Genomic DNA, 5891 nt, shown 5'->3' on the forward strand with positions numbered 1-5891 from the left:
TGTCATTCACACCACGGTCAGTCACCTATTGTTCATGACTAAGAATCATGAAGATGGAGGCATGCCTCATGCACTTTCTAAACCCTTGCAGATCTTATCACTTGCACAATACCATCAGCACTTAGAAGCCTATCTCATTTGCAATGAGTTATTTATGTCATTGATTTGTATTTACCAAGACTTAGCTAAGTCAAGAAAGTAAGTGTTGATGAACAGGGAACACACGGTTGAAGGAAGATGGTGGTTACTGAACCAAAGATACACGAGGCAGGTGGTGGAGGACATCTAGACTTGAAAACAGGATAGATCTGGTTATAGGATAATGTATGTGGGAGCACAGGCAAAGGGGGTCAAGAGACCGGGGAAAGAGGGACCAGAGAGCAGACAGAAACTAGACTGAAGGGAAGAGGAAGCTAAGGCTAAGTAAGAAATGTTTCAGTGCAACAGCTTGCTTGGATGGTATCTGTCTTTCTGGGATAATACATACTCCTTTCTACACGAGTCCAGTCCTGACACATTTCTAGTAGAAATTGTACAAATGTTCACTAAAGCAACATGCCAGAACGTTTGTGGTGCTACCAGATCTGTACTTATTTGATTGTTTGCTAGGAATACTGCAAAAAAGTACCACAGACTGGGTGCCTTAGTCCATACACATGTATTTTCTCACTGTTAGAGTGAGACTGGAAATCTGAGATCAAGGTATCAACAAAGTTGCTTTCTTCTAAGATCCGTCTTCTAGGGTTGAAGATGGTTGTCTCTTCTTTGTCATCACATGATTCCCCCCTCTGTGTGTATCCCTCTGTCTCTGTCTCTGTCTCTGTCTCTGTGTGTGTGTGGTTCTTAATATAATGTTTCTTATATTCTAGTTAGGGTACATCTAAATTTCTTCATTTTACTTTATTAACCTCTTTTTTAAAAAATCCCTATCTCAAAATACTGGTCCATTCTGTGTAGAGGGGCTAGCATTTCAACATGGAGAATAAATACGCCTTTATAAAATAGGGTACTTCATTGACCACAGGACTACGACAGAAAGCAGTGTGGGTAAATCTCACGAGAGTTGGATTGAATGATATGTCAGACCAAAGCAAGTGTAGACTACTTTGTGTCCATGGAGGTCTTGAAGAACAGAAGTGGTCTACAATGAGGTAAGTAGAAACCACAATAGTGTTTTTCTGGAGGCAGCTCAACTCCACCTCTTCCATGTGCTGGTAATTCTTCTTAGATGGGCATTCTCCATGCAGGTGTAATTACTTGGTGCAGAAATACTAACCTCTGTACTTAACAAGGCAGGGCATATTTTCAGAGTGAATGCTACGAAATTTCATGTTTGCAGAGTGAAAATTATGATTACTATGTTTTAAGTGGTCGCTCAGACTATCAGCAGATAATGGAAGATTAATAGGATTCATATTGGTGCCTTTGTATACAAAATTAAATAGCTTCTGGAAGCTCTGAGGAGGAAGTGAAGTAGGAAGATAGAGAGAGCAGGTGTGCATTAGATACTGATGAAGTGGCTAACGGCTGATTGACTAAAATTAAGTATAAAAGTACACTGTAGCTTTCTGATTCTGTTTCTGTTTTCTGGCTGTGCAAGGGATTAAATCCAGAGCCTTGCTTACACTGAACAAATGTGCTACACTAAGCAGCACTCCTGATCCCATAAAGGGGCGTTTTCTTAAGGTACAATGGTAAATAAAAGTAAAACAAGTAAATAAAATTAATACCACCATAGCCAAGCACTGTGAGGACAAAACAATAAAAAAGAACCCATTTCTTCCATGGGAAAGACCCAGTGGAATTCTAACTCCACTGAATATTCCAGAATGGAGACGTCAGTGGCTAAATCATGGGAACCTTGAAATAAAGCCATGATGAGAACATTCACATCACAGGAAGTGACAGAAACTAACTAAGAAGCCACCAACCAACCAAGACAAGAACTGAATTGGCTGGTCCCTGGACGTGTGTGTCTGTCTCATAAACATCTGTCTCAGCAAGCCTGAAAACTCATTAACCAGAAAATAATCACTTGGAGAAGAAATGACTGCATCAAATTTGGTAACATTTTTCCTTTTGATGATTCTAGTCATTGATGGTGTTGTAAACATCAACAAAAAGAAAAGTAGTTTACATTTTTCCTAAACTGAATATATATATATATATATATATATATATATATATATATATATATATATATTCAATGATTCCAATGAAATGTTTATCGGATATTAAAATATCGGGGAGGAAAATGATGGTCTTGGCTAACTTCACTCCCAAGAATGCTCATGTGAGGTGCTTTCTGTCCCTACTGTGGTGGCAGACATTCTTCAAGGTGAGACAAAGTAAAGAAGCCATTGCTGTCCCCTTACCTTTTTGTCCCTGGCTACTGTGTACTGGATGTTCTGCTCCAGCTGTCTGCTGGTGAACCCGTCCCAGATATTTTTTGATTCCCATTCCCAAACTGAACAGGTCCCAGGTGCCAGCAACCCCCCCCCCCTTCCAGGCTTCGAGTTTCTGAGTCACCAGTAGGGTCAGAGAGCTGTCCCCTGCTGTGCTCCTGATGTTTATGTGCTGAATCTGTGAGTTTGTCTGAGAAACTCCTGCCCATATGGGGTCTGTTCCCAGAGAGTCTATTCTAAACCTCAACTATATTAGTTGTGTGAGACACATTAGAAAAATAAATGATTCTGGGTGCCCTGGCCTTGGAATTTCCTTTAAGATATTTGTTTTTGAAAGGCAAAGGGTAGTGGTAAGCAGAGTGGTTAGGAAGACAGGGCCTGCACTTCATTTTCCTCTGCCCTTGGCACTCTTTAGAGGGGAGGGTTTACCTTCTCAGAGCCTCAGTCTCTCTGTTTGGAGCTGGGGAACCATGTCTCTTCAGCAGGTCAACACTGGGCAGATGTGGTCAGGCCTGGTAGATGTGTCCTCCGGAGCTCCGTGTGGGTCAGGCTCTGCCAGTGGCTTCTGCAGTCAGCTCAGGAAGCCAGGAAGCAGAGAGAATTAGGCAAGCTTGTACTCTCAACATTGGAAAAGGCATTTAAAACTGACCCAGTCTGTCCATTCCCTCATCCTACACATGAAGAGTTCTACAGAGGCAGGAGCCTTTATCAGAATAACAACAACAACAACAACAACAAAACCAAATCCCCCCTTCTTTCGTGTGTGTGTGTGTGTGTGTGTGTGTGTGTGTGTGTAAAAGAGGCAGAGAGAGACAAAGAGACAGAGACAGACATTCAGACAGACAGAAACAGAGAGAAAGAGCGACTGGAGGGTGGGTGGTGGGTGGAGTGGAGTGGAGTGGGGCATGTATGTGCTATTATGTGTATTTGTATGGAGGTCAGAGAACAAATTTCTAGATTCTTCTCTCCATTTCCACCATTATGCTTGTGCATAAATGGAGCCTAAGAGCTTTACCCGACCAGACCATCTCACCTGCTCAAAGAAAAAAGTAATTAGAACTGGAGGGGGGGCATGTTTTTATTTGTTTTTGTTTGGCAAAACCAAATTAAAGCTTGGCACAGCAGCTGTAATCCAAGTTGGAGAAAGCTGAGGCAGGAGGTCCACAGCGACCAGGGGCAGCTCAGCGCAGCCTGGTTACGAAAATTCAAAGGAAACCAGACCATCTGAGTTGAACATAGCCCACTATATCTGATGTCAAGTGTCCCTGGTTTACTCTAGAGACTTCCAAACAAACAGAGCTAGCAAACATCAGCATGTTTTGACCAGGTGGACTTCTTCTCTAAATGTCACAGGCCAAGGAAAAGTTATCCAATTCCTGAATGTTTCTGAGCGGACCTGTTTTGCTCCAAGTCAGTAATAACTATTTCGAACCTCAAGTTTTCCGCCTATTTTAAATTCGAATGTTAATTGTAAAGCTGAGGGGAAATGGAGGTGGGCATTTGAATTTAAAAGGCGAACAGAAAAGACACTGAAGAACTGAAAGATAAACATTTGGGTTCTCAAAGGAAAAGAAGTCTTCATTCTGTTTTACAGCCGACCGTAACTGGAAGATGAATGACACTTTTTGTTAGTGTCATGCTTTTCAAATGATATAAAAACCTGGTTTTGCATGAGAGGCTCTGGTAAAGCAGCCATTGTCAACATCTGTGCCCAATTCTGCAGCACACTGTGTCCTCAGATATTCACTGACTTCCTCTAGAACCCAGCCTGGGTGCCCAGCTTGCCCAGAGGTCTATACGCAGTCTGACTCTGAACTATTAAGCTGCCACCGCCCCAGAAAGTGACACTTCTTACCCCATCCTCCCATGCAGCCCCACCCCCCACCCCGCACAGGCTTGAGTCACTGCTGTTGAACGAGGTGTAGACAAATTAATCTTTCAAATTTTACTTTACATGTATGGGTATTTTGTCTGTGCACTATATGCTTGCCTGGTATCTGGAAAGACCAGAAGAAGGTGTCGGATCCCCTGGAATTGGCCAACTCCCAAAATGTTTTGTCTATCTTTCATAAATTATTGTTGGAAATCTATTTCTAATTAAATACTAACTTTGCTAGGAACCCAAATGATAAGATCAGTTCAATGTTTCCTAAGATAGATAAAATCAATACAGGGAAAAATAAATGTTTACCTGAGAGAAGTGTGTTAAAAATTTCTTACACTTCATTATGGTTGCACTGCAGTCTACAGTCTGCAGGGCTCCCCATGTGTGTTACACACACACACACACCGGTTTTACTGCATATTAATCTGAGAGGGAAAACTATCAAATCCTCCTCTCATGCTAGGAAAATTCAGGATTAAAAAAACTTTTTTCTAGAAGCTGTTGCATGGATTCGTGAAAGCTACCTTTATCACATAAGACCCAGGAAGGCTCTACCATGGAAACTACAGATCGGATCAATGCCCTATAGGAGATGAAGAGCCCCTGTCACTTCGTGGGCAGTGTAGGTGGCAGCATAGCTGTTTCAGGATCACATGGTCCTAGGACCCTCCAGGGACTGCCAACTTGAGAGGATAGCTTCTGGAGAAACCTGTGTGCCTAGGCAGGTTTCCACCTAACATTTCCCTACGGCAAGGTTGATGTCTCTTTGTGAGGAACTTCTTTCTGAGGTCTTGGTTTCAAGAAGGTGAATAACAAGTCATCTGATCGCATACAGCAGAGTAAATTACTTTCTGGACTCAATATTAAATACAGCGTTGTTTCTTTTAGCCCTAAAGCTAGAATGACATATCTGATGAGTAAAAACAAATAAAATAAATAAAAGGCTGTAGATAGAGACAATGCAAAAAATTGCTGGCTGGCTCTGGGAGTGCTCGTCTACATGCACTGTCTGGTTTATCAATGGGGGACACTCTGTCCTTACCATTACCCTTTCCATGTGCCTAGGGAACATTTGAGCCATACAACACACAAAATATTCACAAGAACCTGGTAGCAGATACAGTTTCTCCCGTGCACTTACTTCTGATGGTTACAGGTAGAGAACTACAAGCCACTGGAGTCTCTCATTGACAGCTTCCTTCTTGCTCACAATGCCAGCCAGAAGCAATGGCAGACAGGAAGTCATGGATGGGTTCTTTTTCCTTGTGGGGCCTCTGTTCTTCACCCAGTTCCACATAGAGACTGAGCTCTCATGACACACACACACACCCCCAGTGCTTTGTAGTAGACCTTTTCAACTTTCCTGGTTGTCTGTCGGGATCTCTTTCCAGGACCAAGAATTTGGGGGGTCATGTCCATCTAAATGATTTGAACTTGAATACTAGCTTCCAGGTACGTGTCTTGAAGAACACAGGCCAAGATATAGCTTTGTATAAGATACATACATTCTCTCTCTCTCTCTCTCTCTCTCTCTCTCTCTCTCTCTCTCTCTCTCTCTGTGTGTGTGTGTGTGTGTCTGTCTGTCTGTCTGTCTGTCTCTG

The sequence above is a fragment of the Mus pahari genome, chromosome 3, assembly GCF_900095145.1.
Source record: "Mus pahari chromosome 3, PAHARI_EIJ_v1.1, whole genome shotgun sequence".
In the NCBI taxonomy this organism is placed as follows: Eukaryota; Metazoa; Chordata; class Mammalia; order Rodentia; family Muridae; genus Mus; species Mus pahari.